This window comes from Mauremys mutica, chromosome 2, assembly GCF_020497125.1.
Source record: "Mauremys mutica isolate MM-2020 ecotype Southern chromosome 2, ASM2049712v1, whole genome shotgun sequence".
Lineage (NCBI taxonomy): Eukaryota > Metazoa > Chordata > Testudines > Geoemydidae > Mauremys > Mauremys mutica.
Window position 1 is genome coordinate 245,306,713 of NC_059073.1, and position 18,990 is coordinate 245,325,702.

Here is an 18,990-nt window from a genome sequence, read left to right on the forward strand (position 1 = left end):
TTTAATGATTCCTAACATCTTGTTTGCCTTTTTGACCGCCGCTGCACACTGTGTGGATGTCTTCAGCAAACTATCCACAATGATGCCAAGATCTTTTTCCTGATTTGTTGTAGGTAAATTAGCCCTCATCATATTGTATGTATAATTGGGGTTATTTTTTCCAATGTGCATTACTTTACATTTATCCACATTAAATTTCATTTGCCATTTTCTTGCCCAATCACTTAATTTTGTGAGATCCTTTTGAAGTTCTTCACAGTCTGCTTTGGTCTTAACTGTCTTGAGCAGTTTAGTATCATCTGCAAACTTTGCCACCTCACTTTCTACCCCTTTCTCCAGATCATTTATGAATAAGTTGAATAGGATTGGTCCTAGGACTGACCTTTGGGGGCCAACACTTGTTACCCCTCTCCATTCTGAGAGTTTACCATTTATTCCTACCCTTTGTTCCCTGTCTTTTAACCAGTTCTCAATCCATGAAAGGACCTTCTCTCTTAGCCCTTAACAACTTAATTTACATAACCGCCTTTGGTGAGGAACTGTGTCAAAAATGTTAAAAAAATTGTGTTATTACCTTTTGAGTTTTTGGCTAGCCATTCTTCAAACTCCTCTTTGGCTTTTCTTACTACATTTTTACACTTAATTAGGCAGTGTTTATGATCCTTTCTATTTACCTCACTAGGATTTGACTTTCACTTTTTAAAAGATGCCTTTTTATCTCTCACTGCTTCTTTTACATGCTTGTTAAGCCACAGTGGTTCTTTTTTAGTTCTTTTACTGTGTTTTTTAATTTGGGGTATACATTTAAGTTGGGCCTCTATTATGCTGTCTTTGAAAAGTATCCATGTAACTTGCAGGGATTTCACTTTAGTCACTGTACCTTTTAATTTCTGTTTAACTAATCCCCTCATTTTTGCATAGTTCCCCTTTCTGAAATTAAGTGCCACAGTGTTGGGCTGTTGAGATGTTCTTCCCACCACAGGAGAAGTTAAATGTTATTATACTATGGTCACTATTTCCAAGCAGTCCTGTTATAGTTACCTCTTGGACCAGCTCCTGTGCTCCACTCAGGACTAAATCGAGAGTTGCCTCTCCTCTTGTGGGTTCCCATACCAGCTGCTCCAAGAAGCAGTCATTTAAAGTATCGATAAATTTTGTCTCTGCATTTCATTCTGAGGTGACATGTTCCCAGTCAATATGGTGATAATTGAAATCTATTATTGAGTTCTTAATTTTGATAACCTCTCTAATTTCCCTCAGCATTTCATTGTCACTATCACTGTCCTGATGGTGGTTGATAATAGAGCCCTAATGTTATATTCTTATTAGAGCATGAAATTACTATCCAGCTATTACAACTGATATTGATTCTATTAGGAATATTAAAGGCTACATTTCCATATGGGAATGTCTACTTTGTGCATGTAGGGCCTGATTCTCATCTTACTTACACTTACATGATTTGGGAATATCTCCATGGAAGTCAATTGAGTTATGTCATACTGGTGTGAAACTGATGTGAGATGGGAATCGGGACTATAAAATCAGGATTAATAAATTAGGCCAAATTCAGCAAGGCACCTAATCATACACTTAATTATAAGGAAATGACTATTCCCATTGGTTTTAAAAGAAAAACTGAAATAACCTGAAAAATAGCTTAATAAACACTGATGGTATAAGGCAATGTATATAGCGCAAGAACCAGTGGCCAGTGACTGATGCTTCAGAGAAAACCAATGACTTCTTCACCCCAACCGCCAGAATGCACCTGAACAATTGTGCAAAGCTGTGTTGATATCAGATTCTTGTCTTTCAAGGTGTTTAGATAACGCAGACTCAAATATTCCAGTGTTAAAAACAATAAAGCTGACTGGATCATGCTGGTTAAACTAGTGCAGGGGTTCTCAATATGTATCCCTGGAGGTATGCAGAGGTCTTCCAGGAGCTCCATCAACTCTTCTAGATATTTGCCCAGTTTCACAACAGGTTACAAAAGCACTGGTGAAGTCAGAACAAACTAAAATTTCATAGAATGACTTGTTTATACTGCTTTATATACCACACCCTGAAACGTAAGTACAATATTTATATTCCAGTTGATTTATTTTATAATTATATGGTAAAATGGAGAAAGTAAGCAATTTCAGTAATAGTGTGCTGTGACACTGTTTTATTTTTATGTCTGATTTTTGTAAGCAAGTCGTTTTTAAGTGAGGTGAAAGTTGGGGGTATGTAAGACAAATCAGACTTCTGAAAGGGATACAGAAGTCTGGAAAGGATGACAGCCACTGAACTAGTGTGAGATCAATCTGCTGTTGAAATCCTCTTATGATCTATTCATTCTACTTGTACTTTAGAGTTACCAAAATGCCTATTATTACCCTGTTAGCACATAAATGTGTATATCAAATTTCCACTCTCCTCTAATATATAATCTAGAAATCACTTGTATCTATTACATGACAAAAGTTTGTGTGACCCGCCATATGAAAACAGTATTCATAATCTCCATTAAACCAATATTACCATCTACTGAGCAATTAAAATATGACTGTTATTTAGTGTTTCAGCTGTAGTGTCATGTGGATTCCAAACCATTAAGGCACCAGAGAGATTGTTAGAACTCTTCTCAAGTGATATAAAAACTCCTGCCTCAGGTTCACCTCTGACTGTTGCAGGTGAAAAATATCCTGGTAACATTATTCTTAATTAAAAAGTGGATTAAATATATAGCAGAAAGGATTGTAGGGATTTGTTTGGGTTTTTGAAGGAATCTGTTGTGTATTTCAGTCCACCGCATTCACCTATGAAAATGAACCTAACCATGGTACCCAACTTAGAAATGTATATATAACAATACTAATTAATAATTAATTCTAGAAACTATCTGCTCGCACCATGTTTATGAAGGTATGGTTCCGGGTATATCAGTGTTTCTGTTATATTCGATAGAGATTTTAAAGAATTTATGTTGTTAAAGGACCCTTACAAATGGCTTAACTTTTGAAATGAAAATGTTTACTTATTATTATGATCATTGTCATCCTTATTAATTAATAATTAGGCATAGGCAAACTGGTTTAGAAAAGTAGGAATGAATAGAGCCAGTTTATTCGACGTTAACAGGTTTGGCAGACAAAGACCCTGAACCAAAACTCATTAAAGTCAACACCCATCAATTTCAATGAACAGTGTCTCAGTCCCAAAAGGAAAAATAATATATCATAAAGCAGAAGGGAACCAGTGGTTGAAATAGGCTACCCAGGAAGAGAATCTTACAGCATCTGAAGCAAGCAGAAGTGGGAGCTGTAGGAGAACACTGTTGACCAAAACCAAAAGAGAAGAGGGAGAGCTCCCCTTTGGACATCTATAGCAATTTATACACTGTGCAAGCCCACTGAGATTAGATAGGTTGTAAGTAGTGAAGGTAGAACTCAACATGGTCTGACATGATCCTCACCAAAGATAATTGATTTTATAACATTTTTTAAAACATCTCAGTTTAAAGAATGACATTTATTCTTTTTTTAAATTATATTTTCACTGCAGAAGTGCCATTTACAAAAAACAAAAGGAAAAGATGAACTTCTTATCCTTGAAACTAATCTCATTAGATCAATTGTTAAATACTTTTTTATGTCTATGGTCCTGTGGAAAATAATGAATTGCCATTGTTCATTCAGACATGCAGGACCACTTCACTCCTGAATTCCTTCTAATTTTCCAAGAAACTGATCAAATGAATCCCTCTTGCTGAACAAATTAAAAATATTATCAGTCATGACTACAAAAATTAATTAAGAAATGCAGTGAATATAGGAACAAAGATTAAAAATGCATCTTCCCTAATTTTGAGTCATTATTTTGCATAATCACCACCACTTTTGTGATTGAAGGCACTCTCAAAAAATCATGCATAGCATTTAACAAGTGGCCTGATCTAGACATCAGAAATTATTAAAGATCTAAAAACTAGAAATGCCTCCATCTTAACAACAGTTGGACATAGCTGAGGTGTTGGGGTGGAAGTAGTAAGCTTTTCATATTGAATGAAAAAATAGGAAATTCATTTTCCATGATTAAAAGTTTATATTATTTTTATTATTGTTGTTTGATTCACAGTGACAAAAGTGTGTTATGTGATTTGCAAAAGTATGTAAAATGACACAGCCAGCTCCCCAAATAACTTACAAGTCTATATGGCAAACAAGTGAGAGCAAAACATGTGTCTTGAAGGGCAATAGGAGAACACAGGTACAATAATAAGATCACACAAATATGTTATGCATATTTTGTCACAATTATCAGGCTGACTGCACCTCTGGCCCCTCCTTCAAGTGCACCCCTTTAGGTCTCTGGCTTCACCTCTGTCTTGGATGTGGAATCATGCAATTCTCCCATTCTCAGGTTGAGTCCTGGGCTGCAGTCCCCTAAGATCAACCTCAATTGTCTTTAGTATCTGCAGTTCTGTTCTCTCTGGGAGCAATGAGAGTGGACAATAGCCAAAATGGCCTTCTTAATGTAAGGTATCATTTATGTAGAACAAAAGATTCACAGAGGGAAAAGGTCTTAAAACAACAGGACAGACTATATGCATGTCTACCTTACCAGGTGTTTATCCATCTTCTGTATGGGGATGCCAGTAGGTCAGTGCTCCTTATAGGGGCTCCACTCTATCTCCACTAAGGTCTGGATCCATCTCTGACCTTTAACTCATCCCAATTCTCTTTCCTCCACACCCTTCCCCCAACTTCAAGAAGTGTCACTTAGTTTAGTAAGGATACTGAATGCACTGTATGCAGTCCCCTTTTTTCAGCTCATACACAGCAACCAAAGTTTGTTTAAAGTAGTGCAAGTGGCAAAAGGTTCCACAAGAGACTTGAAAGCTCACAGATTGATCCAGGCACGACTGGAGATTTCAAAGGAGTTGAGAGGGAGGAAATGTGTTTTCTTCTTTACGAATTTAGGGACTGATCCTAATTGCATGATTCCTGTAACCCTTATTCATGCACATTCAAACTAGCATATTCATTAAGGGTGAAATGCACCCCATGCAGGCAAACAGCACAAGGTCTATTTGTAAGTGACGCTTAAGCGGTATTTTGAGCTCCCCCCCCCCCCAGTGCTGGAGGAACTGGGGAGTCATTCTAATGTTGATTAAGCACTTTAAGATCCTCAAGTGGAAGACACAGAAATGCAAAGTGTTTCTGCTTGTGGGAAATAAATATAGAAGGGGATAATTTGGGCAGAATTTGTTGTGAATTTGAAGGCACCCCAAATTATAATGCAGTGAAGTGAACCAGCACAATGAGGAGTGAAGCAGTTTCATTGTGTTGGTACAACATTCTTGGGCCTCATCTTGGAGAAGCAACCTGAACATAAAGGCCACACCCTGCCTCACCCCCCACCTATTACAGAACAGAAAACACAGATCATCTAGAGGGGATCTGAGATATAAACCTGGTTGTAACTACTGAAGACAGTGGAGTTACTCTAGGTTTATGCCAGTTTAACTGAGAGTAGAAAAAGGCCCATTGAGTATAATTGAATCAAGGAGTTTTCTATTATGTTCAAATGACTTTCACAGCAGGAAACTCCTGAGAACACTAAGGACAGCCATGCTTTCAAAACAATAACACTTTAGCTTTTTTTTCAGCATTTAAGCTTTACTGTTTGGGTGGGATGTTTTACAATTCACCCAGGATTTCTTGAGTTATTTACATTACCAGTGATTGACGGTGAGATTTTTTTATTAATGATAAATTGAATTCCAGGACAACTCTACATTTTACAGTTTATTTTTCGATAGAAATTTATTTCTCTTCTCTAACTATCATATGAATTGGATCACTTACCTTACTTATGTCATTTATATTCAGTCAGGTGTTGAGTTTCAATTTTCTACCGTAATCTCTGTTCACATGTCAACTGAGATTCAGGGATGTTTGAAAAAGTCTGAAGATTAATGACAGTAGAGCCTGCAAAAATTGTTACATATTTCTGGAGATGTGTCTAAGACCCTTCCAGATTGTTATTCTTAGGGACAGTGACTCAAACACAGAGACAAAACTGTTGAAACCAAAGTTATAAGATAATTAACATTGTGCTTTCCTTTTTAATTGAAAAAGAAAATGTAGTTCTGGTTCAGCAACCGTGACTCAGTATTCTGGGTTCCTTTTTTTTTTTTCCTGGTAAAGCCTCCTCATTTAGCTGGTGGAGATAGTGGGTAATGCAAGCTTGAGTTAATAAGCAGAAAAGTGTACAACAAAAAGCAGTAGATTTCCATTCTTTGAATCAGAATATACTTTTTGATACAGGTTATAACACTGGCCCTTTCCTTTTACTGTGATAAAAGGCTATGGGAAACATCTCTTATTGTCTTTGTCGATAATTCAGTGTACACTTGATTTCTCTTGCCTACTTAAACCATTTAACCTTGTTAAAAAAAATTTAAATGTGATTATTTGTTGCACCATTTTATGAAACATTTTCTAATTTTATGAACTTTTATTTTTTTAATCTACTTTTTAATTATGTTTTAATTTTTTCACTTATTTGTTAATATTTTTTTAAATAGTTCCCTTTTTTCTGGACAACCTCTCATCCCCAAAAAAGAGAGAAGAGACGCATGAAGGTCATCAGTGAAGATTCATAAGCCATTGTGAATAATGTCAGAACTATAATTTAATTAGTAGCCCATCTGTCACTTTCTGTTTGACGAGCACTAAATGTCCAATTATCATTTAATATCTGCTCTAATCAGTTCTGGCAAATTTCACAGGCACACAAGAGATGACATTAATAGATGGAAGTGAAGCTACTTTTGCCATATTATCAGAGAGAGAGAGAGAGCTTGTGCAGTTTTGACTTATGATGGGGAAGGTATGAATTCATTCCAATTAGTATTAAAGACATTTCATATACACTGTATTGCTGTACATTGCTAACTAAAGCTTCTCCTTGTTCTTTCAAGAATTTATCAAAATAATGATTTTTTTGTGTGTGTGTGGAGTTGTATCATTCTGGCATACTTCCAGAAATAATGTATCCATTACGTAATGTGTTCTCTCGGCCTGTACCTTCACAAGCTCTCTCTATAACGTGTCTATGAATTAGTTTGCACCTTCTGTATATTTATTCTGATTTGATGCAAACATTAACACAACATGCAGTTGATCTGCAGGGTGCTTTATAAAGAAAAAAGATGTTGAATTAATACTAGTGGTTGTTTAATTGTAACACATGATCTAGTATGATTTAACAAAACATTTGCTGACATTTCTGACTGCCAAGCAAGCAGCACTCCAACCAAAATACTTCCTTTTCTCCGGTAAAGACAAAAGAAGAAAATATGTAGCTTAATGAAAATTCACTGTGTCTCCTAGGAAAATATAGTGCTTATGTTTTAAAGCCGTCTGTTGCCTGACATTTATTTCCACATCATGTTACCAGGCATATAATAGCATGCTGATAAGATCGATGAGCTCTGAAATACATATTGATGACATCATAAAATACACTTCTTCAACTGTAATAAGAGATTAATAACACTACTTGGACACACCTAGGGTCAAGGGCAGATCAGCCCATACCCATTCAGACTCCAGATCAATATTGGAACGATCTTTGAGAAAGGCTTTTGTCTTGACAAGGAGCTTCTTCTAATGAGAGAGTGCTTTTCATGTGACATTTTAGATTTAGTTCCCACCTCTGATGCTAACGGAAATGCTTCAGCACTCAAAACAAAAAAACAAATAAAGACACACCGAAAATGTTTGTAGCGTGACTGCTTAGGTTGGCTGCTTAGCAGCTAATAAGATTGGGAGAGCTACTTGGCAGGCCCACTGTAGTGATACAATAGCCAGTCACCAAGTAAGATTGAAAGTAAAGCCTTATGCGATAGCTTTGGCTGTATTTCTAGCATTAAATGTCATTTCTGATACATCCATATTTCTACTAATAAGATTGAATCCGAGATTGTACTGACTGCAGCTTGAATTTAGTAAGAACTTGAAAGGCTGCTGTGATCCTGCTTGACCCTTCATTATTCTACCCAGCCCAGCACACATTATAGCACAGAGTATTTAGAAAACAGAAATCTGCTCTTTGATACCTTGGTGGTTTATCTACTGTACATGAGGAAAAATTCTCATTATATGCATCGCTGTGTGTATCCTATGACCTCTAACCTCTAACAACCTGCTGCGCTTATGAGGCAGTGATTTAACTGCCAGCTTTTAAAACTCGTGGCCTGAAACTTCTGAATAGAGAGACAACAAAGGGGTTTCTGCTTAAGAAAAACCAACAAAACACACACACATACACACACTAAGAAAAACTAATACTGCTCCAAGGGAATGAAAATGCAGAAGAAGGAGGTATTGAGTGAGCAGGCATTATTGATCCTGAATTCTCCTTCCGCCTTTAACTCTCACAGCTCAAATAAAAACTGACCCTGCTGCAGGTCTCTGCTGTAAGAAGCCCTGCAGGAAAGCTGTGATCTACTAGTCAGCAGCTGGAGCAAAATCCACAAAGCCATTGATACCAAAATGGCTATCAACAGTGCTCTTCAGCTTCGTCATGCATTACCTTCCTTCTTGAAGGGATTCTTTAAGAGCCTTTGGGGAGTGAAAGATAAGAGCAACTTCTTTGCTATAGGAATAATTACACAAGAAAGTGGTGGTCTGGCTGTAGAGCTGGTATCAGGATGCAAAAATATGAATGTGATTATTTTTTCTTTTAACCAGGATAGAGCAGTGGTCCTCAAATATTTTTATACTGTGGACAACATCCTAATACAGAGACAATCTTGTGGCCTGTTATGTTTATATACTATGTTATTCCCTTCCTAGTTATGATCATGTGACACCTCTGTGACCAACTACAGCAACTGAAAAATAATTATAGTAGAACCACAGAGTTACGAACTGACCCGTCAACTGCACACCGCATTTGGAACCAGAAGAACCCGCAATCAGGCAGCAGCAGACAAAAAATAAATAAAAGCAAATATAGTACAGAACTGTGTTAAATGTAAACTACTAAAAAAATAAAGGGAAAGTTTAAAAACAAGATTTGACAAGGGAAGGAAACCATTTCTGTGCTTGGTTCATTTAAATTAAGATTGTTAAAAGAAGCATTTTTTCTTCTGCATAGTAAAGTTTCAAAGCTGGATTAAGTCGATGTTCAGTTGTAAACTTTAGAAAGACCAACCATAATGTTTTGTTATGAACATTGTTAGTTATGTTATGTTATGAACATTTCAGAGTTACGAACAACCTCCATTCCTGAGGTGTTGGTTACTCTGTATTAGGAATGTAGATAGTGTTTTTCAGCTGTTCTGCTCGTGTCTCTGATCCTTCAGGGTAACTCCAGTTTCCTCTCCTCTTATGTAACTTAAGTAACTATGGGGACTGGCAGAGGCAACTAGACAATCTCCTTATTTGTCCAGCTGCCTTTACAGGTATCCAGATTGCTCTTTGCAATAACAAGCCTGGGCATCTGTAGAAGCAACTGGAAGCTGAAACTAATACTGTCTAACCTGTCCTCTCTCTGCAACCTTTCAGCAAGTGCTCCAGGATCCAAGGAGAAAAAGAACATTGTTCTGTGTACAGGGTGGTAACAGGCCTGCATCCAGGGACTAAAAGTACAGCTACCAAGTATACACACAGCTTGGTATTCCAGGGCTGCACAGAGGCTTTTGGGGCCATTAGGCAGAATCTAAAACTGACAGTGGCATCTCCCCCCAATCAAAAATTGACCATGGAGATGAAAGAGGCCCTACAGGGGATGGATTTGGAGAGAGACACTGCCCCATACTCACCCTGCAGCAGTGGTTCCTCTCCTGCTGGGCCCAGCTCCCCGCTCCGGGCATTGCAGGGGACTGGACTAGATGACCTCTCAAGGTCCCTTCCAGTCCTATTATTCTATGATTGTGACCTGGTGCACAGGGTCGCAGCGCCATTCAGGTTCGACCCAGCCACCCCCTGTTATGACAGAGGGGTGGCTGGGGCAAACCTGAGTGGTGCTGTAACCCTGTAAGCCAAGTCACAATGCCACTCAAAGTCCATGGGTTTGGGGGTGCTCTCAAAATTCTCCCTTTGCCCCCCCCCCTTTCTCGATGGCCCTGCAGTATTCTGAACTAAGTTAATTGATGAGGATAGTAGGTACCTTTAATAGACTCTTAACAGCAGACACTAATGCTCACAAATTTAAAATGGAGAGTTAATAATACATGAATTAGGGTAGTATGTTTTATGTTGCAAAACTACCAATGTCATGTGGCGGGAATGTGTGTGGCTTTAAGTCTAGGAGCCAACAAAACTCCAGTGCAGATGGGATAGGTTTGGGGAGAAGCACAGAGAGACGTAGGCTAGGGTTGCTTTTCAAAATCAGACACTACAGGCCCCTCCCCCTGTCACTCGCTCCCCCCTCCTCTGGGACTCACCTGCCACCTGCAGAGCTGGGCTGGGAGGAGCTGATGTCCAGCTTGCCTTTCTGCCCAGTTGAAGCACAGGAAGGCAGGGCAGTGGTCCCCAGATCAAGAGGCTGGGGGCAATCGGGGCACAGGGGGAAGAAGTGGGGTCGGTCCCCAGAGAGAGGAGCTGGAAAAAGCTGGAGCCCTGAGAGGCTGAGAAGGCAGGACGGGCCGTCACAAGCAGTGAGTCCAGCTGCCGGACCTGCTCCTCAAACACGGTGCGCTGTCAGGATCCCTCCCCCCGGGTGGAGCGGGTACCTTCCTCTCCACTGGAACCAGTTCCTCAGGGCATGTCCACACTTAAGTAGATCTATGTTAGGCTGACTTACAGCCACCGCAGTAATTACTGCAGTTTTTCATATCCACACTACCTTTTTCTGTTGGTGGTGTGCATCCTCACCAGGAGTGGGCAGTGTGGGGGACTGAGAGCACAGGCTCTTAGCTCCACTTGGGGCTCCTCGCTGGGAGCCCTACTGCCACACGGGCTGTCAGCTCCGCACCCCACTGGGAGCCCAGCCCAGGCTCTCAGCTCTGCTCCCTGCTGGGAGTCTGGCTACCCCCAGGGCTCTCACCTCCACACGGAATGCCCTGCCGGGAACCTGGCTGCTCCCTTGGGCTCTCAACTCCCCCGTCCACAATGGGAGCCCTGGGGTGACAGCCAGAGCTGTGAACCAGGCACGAGGTTCACAGCAAGGAGCCTACCAGCCTTTCTTGACAAGAATGAAAGTCAACAGCTGATCTTCTCTCGATCCACTGAGCTCCTCCAGCAGTAGCTGCTCTTCCCATCGCCTGGCAGCAAAGGCCGATTGTGGTTAATGCAGTACTAACTGGACACTGCACAGGACCCCATTCCACCAACTGGACTTTCCAGTCATAAACCAGACACCTGGCAACCCTACGATAGACAAAAAAGTTTGCTGGAGTTGGGAAAGCTGTGTGCTCTGTGTTATTTCAGGGTTACCAAAAACATTTCCCATAGTATAGATATAGGTTAACATCTGTCACCAGGTGAGCTGGCTCTTTAACGTGGTTGGGACTAAGCTGCACTTCTCACAGAAATGACTGCAAGGGTCAGATGATGGGGAGCATGTGACTAAAACTTGGTAAGAGCAGTCTGTGCTCAGATGGAAGCAGAGCTGGGGGAAGATTTCAGGGAGAGCAGCCCCAGAGAGTCAGTGTTCTATCAAGAATGGGAGACCTATTAGGAAAACGCCTCTGGGGATTGCTGCCTATGCTGGTCAGGAAAATTGCCCTGCTATTACTTATGAGTTTTGTGTTTGGACAATATATTGTGCAAGGCCTGAAATGGACTTGGAGTCTGGCACTGGTTCTTTTTGGGTTGATGAGACAGCTACCAGCCTACAGCATCTTTTACCTTGATTTAGCTGGTCAAGGTCAATCCTTGGGAAGAGCATAAGATCTACCTTTACTAGCTAAATCGGGGCAAAAGGCACTCAACTGCACCTGCACTAAAGCAAAGCTCATGATTAGGTTGGGAGTAGGTAACATATATTAACTGGAAGCAGCTGGGCCAGCCAGCTACAATAGCCCAGCAGAGTAGGGATATGGCCCTAGCTTCCAAGGAGCTTTGCTGGTAGGTCTAAAACAGACTCTCAGAAAGAGATTCCTTCAAAGGAGCCAAGAGTTTCAGGGCTCCTCCTGCCCAGGGGAATGTCTAGCATTCAATAAATTAACATGGCTCTTTTCGGTGCATGACTAGTGTTGCCAGCTGTCATGATTTTATTTGCAAGCTTCAAAGTATTTGAGGATTTTTTTTCTTAAAACCCCAACTCCTAGAGTCATATGGTTATATGAAAATCTTGGCTTTCATTTTTAAAAGAAGTATCTCATCCTCCTGGTTGAGGAAAAAAGGTTGAAAACATGAACCCTAAAGACTCAAAGAGGGAGAAGGCAAATAAAAATAACAATCTGAAATGTGTTATTTTTTTCAATCTCATGATTTTAGGGGACTTGAGGTATGATTTTTTAAAGCTGATTTATTTATTTAATGCTGGGGTTGGTAATACTGATTTCCCTCATTCCTTCCTCTCTCTCATTGCCACATGGAGTCTGGACTTCCCACTTCACCCATTCTTTATTGGCAACTGATTTTTTTCATGTGGGACAGCACATCAAATTGTGAGTGAATAGAAATACTTTCAAAATAACAAAACCAAGCATTTAATCTCAGCTTGTATTTTGACTTCAATTTCACTAGGACTTGAAGGCACTTAAATGTCCAGATTCTATTTTTTTTTTTAGATCTTATTGTCTTTTATAGCATACCTGTGAGCATAGCAACTGGTTATGTGGTAAGAGCTAGGAATAAAAGAAACATTTTAAAGCAGCTTTTTAATATTAAAAAGGCAAACTATGCAAATAAAACCATGCATAACCATCACACATACAAATTAAGTTGCTGCTTCAGTAGCACAAAATGTCCAGATTTCTGGGCCTTCAACCATCCTATGCATGCACTGCTCTTGCCTGTATCTTGGAGCAGCGATTGTAAAGCAGATGCACATCACACCAAGCACTGCACCTGGGACAAGAGGTTTCCATTCTTTCACATAGAATCATAGAAATGTAGGGCTAGAAGGGACCTTGAGAGGTCATCTAGTCCAGTGTTTCTCAACCTTTTTAAGACCAGGGGCCAGTTTGCTGCTTTCCTAAACTGTGTCAGGGAAATCTCTGGCATCGGTGCCGGTCCATGGATCAGTCATTGAGAAACACTGATTTAGACTATCCCCCTGTGCTGAGGCAGGACCTAGTATAACTGGATCATCTCTGACAGGTGTTGGTCTAACCTGTTCTTAAAAACCTCCAATGATGGGGATTCCACAACCTCTCCAAGAAGCTTATTCCAGTATATCCTTATAGTTAGAAAGTTTTCACTAATATCTAACCTAAATCTTCCTTGGTGTAGTAGATTAAGTTTAAGGGTTTCTTTAACCTTCCTCACAGGTCAGGTTTTTTAAATGTTTTATCATTTTTGTTGCTCTCCTCTAGAACCTCTCTAATCTTTCCACATCTTTCTTAAAGTGTGGCACCCAGAACTGGACCCAGTGCTCCAGCTGCGGCCTCACCAATGCCAAGTAGAGTGGGATAATTACCTCCCATGTTAATACTTCTGTTAATACACCCCAACTGCATCACTCATATTCAGTTTGTGATCCATTATAACCTCCAGATAGTTTTCAGCAGTACTATCACCTGGCCAATTATTCCATATTTTGTAGTTAGGCATTTGATTTTTCCTTCCTAAGTGTAGTACTTTGCACTTGTCTTTATTGACTTTCATCTTGTTGATTTCAGACCAATTCTCCAGTTTGTCAAGGTCCTTTTGAATTCTAATCCTCTCCTTCAAAGTACTAGTAATCTATCCCACCTTGGTGTCATCTACAAATTTTATAAGCATAATCTCCATTCCAAGTCAGTAATTAAAATATCGAGTACTCTGCCCAATTTCATGGGTATGAATCTGCAATAAAATGTCATTCTTGCAAGCAAAATGATACCAAATTCTTCAGTTTGGGCTGAAACCAGCTGTCTTTACAGAGGCAAAGATCCCATTTTGCTCAAATACTGTAGTTTTGCCTGAATAAGGAGTGCAGGTTCTGGGTCATTTTCATGAAAACAAGCAATCTTTTTAAACTTAATGCGACACCTACCCATCATCAAGAATATCCTTTAATACCAGTTGTCAGTCACACAATTCTATCGAGAAAAACAGAATGGAAAGCTACATCACTTACATTTTAAAAGGACAACTATTTTTAAGTTACCTGTAATTTGCCTGAAACAGCTCATCTGTGCATCTGCTCTAAATTATTTTTGTATCTGCAAAATTGTGGTTATAGTCAGAAAGCAGTTAAAGTATTTTAAATACAAATACTTTTTGATGGAATGTGGGTTCCCTGGTAAAAAGAGGGGAAAATAAGCAGAAATACATAAACGAATGTAGATTTTTCTTATTTGTGGGTCTAGTTAATTTGAAATATTTTGGTCTAACTAAATCCTTTGGGTTAAATATAGGGGTCTGTGGGTGAAGTGTAATGGCCTATGACATACAGGGGTTCTCTAATGGTCCCTTCTAGCTTAAATTGTATGAAACTCTAAGGATGACCAGGAAGGTTTTGGCTGTTGATTCTGTTTGTTACCCTGATAATGATGGTGATGATTTATTTGTATTGCAGTGGTGTCTGGAAGCCCCAGTCATGGGCCAAGACTCCTTTTAGGCTAGATGCTGTATAAACACAGAAGAAAAAGACAGTCCCTGCCCCCAAACAGCCTACGGTCCCACTGAGGGTGAAATTTACCCCTGCATAGAGGGCCAGCATATGTACCACAGATAAGCTTCCTAAGGGATTAGGTAATGCTTAGGTTTGGGTAGTGCACAAGTGTTGTGCAGGCTCTGTGCACAAGGGTGAATTTCAATGGGAGTTGCTGTTCAGCAGCATCTCTGAAAATCAGGTCACTTCTGTGATCCTTGGTGTTCCAATGCTTTGTCTCACTGACTTCATTGATATTTATATGTGTAATTGAGAGAAGAATGTGCCCCAATGAAAAGCCGAAGAATATTCTTTCTCCCCATCTTTACTCTTTCCCACATTTAAAATCTCATGACAGGAGAAAGCAGCTCAGCACTGGGCTGCTCATGCTCAGAAACACTTGCAGAGCTCATTACCAAGGGATTTCAGAAACTATTGGCTCTCACTCATAACTGAAATTGTCAGGATGCCTACTAGCAATGGCTCCTTAACTAGCCGTCAAGTCATCATCATTAGAGTGGCACGGGTATTTAACTTTTAAAGTGGAACTCAACCAATATCTCATTTTTGCAATGAACTGGAAAGTGCCACAGGCACCAAAAAACAACACAATTCCCCCCCTCCTACCTCCCTGCAACCGAACCTTAAGTTATACTAGTCCAATTTGCAAGTGCTACATAACCAGCGTGTTAGGCTAAGCAGTACAGGGCTTGGGGAATTTACTTTCTGTATACTGAACTGTAATATTTAAATGGACCCCTACACACAAGTTCAAAGTAGATCGTCCTCCTTTAAAACTGTTAATGGCCCTCCCACCAAAAATATATACCCTAAATCAGATCACCTGTTCCCTGATCTCTTTGCTGCTGACTGTCTCTTTTCTTAACGCCTTCAATGCATCTACACTTCTTGTCATCCCTCTGTAGTGACTCTGCTCGTCTGCCTCACTTATTAGGAGGCCATATTAACCAATGTGCACATGACACTTGAGGTAAAGCATGTCAGTTTGGGGGATTTTGCTTTGGAGAGGTAGCCAGGAGGTGGTGATGGTTGGGGGAACATGAGAAATGGCTGGACGTACAATGAGAAGCTGCAGCTGCGCTGTTAACCTAGACCACTAGCAGAGAAGCAATGTCCCAGTTAGGTAGGGGGAGAGTGAAGAGGCAAACTGGGGAGGGTAGCTTTGAAGATTAGAATGAAGATGACTAGGAGCTGTAGAAGTGGCTGGGTGGAGACAGTTTTTTAAAAAGTGTAATTGGAAGGCTGTACCATTTATTGTTTTATTATGGGGATTCTGCACCCTTTTAAAAATCTCTGATGGCTTCCCAAATTGTTACTTATGTAGTGGATCTGGACAATAGATATAAAGAGAGATTGATCATTCTCCGCTTACTACATCAGTGTTGGATGCCAACAGAGTCTGATACCTCTCTCTGCTACTTCAAACGATGGGTGAGTTGTTCCCACCTCACATTCCCAGCTGCCACATGATGCTCTGGATACCATTTTAAGTGTTGGTGGGGAAGGCAGACAGATAAGTTGGATCTACAAAAGACCCTGTGATGATTTCCCTGCTCTCTTTCATCAACAGTATAAGATGAAAACTTCTCAGTTGAGAAAAGGTTTGGAGACATTCCTTGCTCCCTGCTGGCCCTCTGCTTTTCCTGGTTATTACAATATATCAATTATATAGTGTCAGAAGTGTGCTTGGCTCTATCTTTATAGGCATGCCTGATGACCTCTCAAAATGGGAAAATTTCTTCCACAGCCCCTCTGAAGGCTCATCATGTGCACAGCAGTGTGGCTAGAAACTTTCGGGGTCTTCTAAAGCTTCTCCTCTCCTCCCCAAACCACCCTCCAGACACACCTTACTTATTGATTTTAAACAATGCTTGTAGTGGGCAGTTGCAAATTCTGACCCTCACTTGTTTGAAAGTGGAGGTCAGAGACACTTCAAGACTTTAAATACTAATAAGACCTTGAAGTGAACACACTGAATAATAGGCGGCTAGTGCAGTCTGCATGACTCTTGTGGGAAAAGGCCCTTGAGCAGTCATGTTGCTGCATTCTACATTAGCTGCAATCTGTGAGTGGTTTTCAAGGGTAATGCCAAAGAAAGTGCATTACGGTAATTCAGCCTAGAGGCGAAGATCAAAGCAGAGAGATGGGAACATATAAATACTCTTCCCTAACAAATGACCAGCTGCTTCTTGAGCTGTCTGCCTAACTACTTTCCATAATGAGGTAATAGAAAATAGTGCAATCACATTAATGAAAACAGCGAAGCCACTTTAACATTATTCCAGCCCTTAGTCCTGAGTGCTGGCCACAATGCGCTCTTGTGTTGGCCTGTCAAGCCCCCTGAAGACTGATCCTTAGCTTTAGTAACCATGACTACTTATTGCTTAACCAAAACTATCCTTCAGACCATATTTCTTGGACCAGTCTCATCCAGTCTGGGAAGCAACACACAAGTACAGCTAATTTTGTGGAGTATGTAACTATGAAAGGTTGATGCCCTTCTTTTCTACGTATGCACCTTTACATTTCTGAGTATTCTGTCTGCCTGGAGAGGCCGCAACCATTTTCAAGTCGGGTTCAGGACACACACACTGTGTTCTCACATGGATCCTTTATTTCTTCTTTCTTGTCTTTCTTAATTTCAAAATCAAATCAGTTAGACTGAAAGTCCATTATATGGAAAAACATAACAAATTCCATTGCTTGTACAGCAAGTTATGGAATAATTAGTGGCTTTCTCTGGCTGAGATCAAGGTTGAGGTCAAGAATACATAGATTCAGTCTACTGGGCAACTAAACAAATCTGTTTTTTAAATAAATTCTTTCTTACTGTTCCTCCTCAGCCAGACCCGTTCTTTGAATCACATGATATAGCACAAGAGAGGGAAACTAAACTGTGTATATATTATGCATTACAGTATTCATAATCCTGTAGGTCAGGCCTCTTTGCATGTTGACTGAAATATGGCTTTCTGTGTTTACCTTTGTCTGACAAAGATACATATAATAAATATGGAAATGCAATTATTAACTGGCATCTGTTAGTGACAAGGCAAGTTATTTGATGGAATCCCTTGCTTCCGATGCAGCTGTATTCACAGAGGAACATGAAGAATGCAATTTTCAAACATTTGCTTCTTCAAAGGATAACCCAATCTTGAATTCGGATGTTCAGATCAGGACATATACATGTAAATGTCTGTTTCGTGTGCTAATCTGAAAGTAGAATTTGAAAATCCTTTTGAAAAGCTTGTGCACAGCATACATCACGAATAAGGCATGCATATATGCCACAAATACTAAATTGCCACCAACTGTAAATGGGTAATGGACTCATGTTTCCCATTAGCACTTGCTTCCTGGGAACCTTGAAGTCCTTTACACAATCCTTTTGCCTGCTTTGTAGGACTCACTCTGTTGAGGCAGAGGTTATTTCAGCTATATTTGAAACTTTATGCATTTTTTTAATTTTTTTTCATTTGTTTAAAGGCTTTCTGGAGAATTGCCAGTAAATATTAGGGGCAGGGTGTTACATTTTTGGAACGACCCCAGGCACATGTTTACAAATGTCATTTGGGGATCACCTGCCCCAAAGAATGGAAGTTTTATTAGATCCCACAGCTAGGTGGGAAGCTTTAAAAGTTCTGGCTTGTTTTAGAGCATAACTAATAGAACTGCTCAGGAATTTTTCAATTGCACTTTTTTTGTTGTAAAATGTAGATTTGTCAAAACCAAAACTTTTCACAGAAGTGTATCCATTTTCACAAGACCTTTATCAGAAAGCTTTCTCAGGTCCAGGATGGAATTCCTGTTCACAACCAGAATTGCCAATAGCCTAGTGACTACAGCACTGATGTGGGAGACCTAAGTTCAAGTCCCTGATCTGAAGGAGGGAGAATGCCCTAACCACTCAACTATTGGCATTTCTGGGTTGAGTCTGTCTCTAATTTTTTCAAAAGGTCTCAGTTTTGTCCTGATGCGGAAAGACGCCAAATGCCAGGATTTTGAAATTGTTCATGAAATGGAATTGTTGTGTGCTGACCAGCCTTAATAACTATAATTGAAAACACTTACACATGTGCATAATGCTTAGCACCAGCACATGTTTATACCGGGCCCCGATAATTTTATTAAAATATAAATGAAGCATCAATAATTCCTTCCACATCAATAGGAACATAAAAGGTGAGATGTAATGCGGCCAGGACATTGGGACAC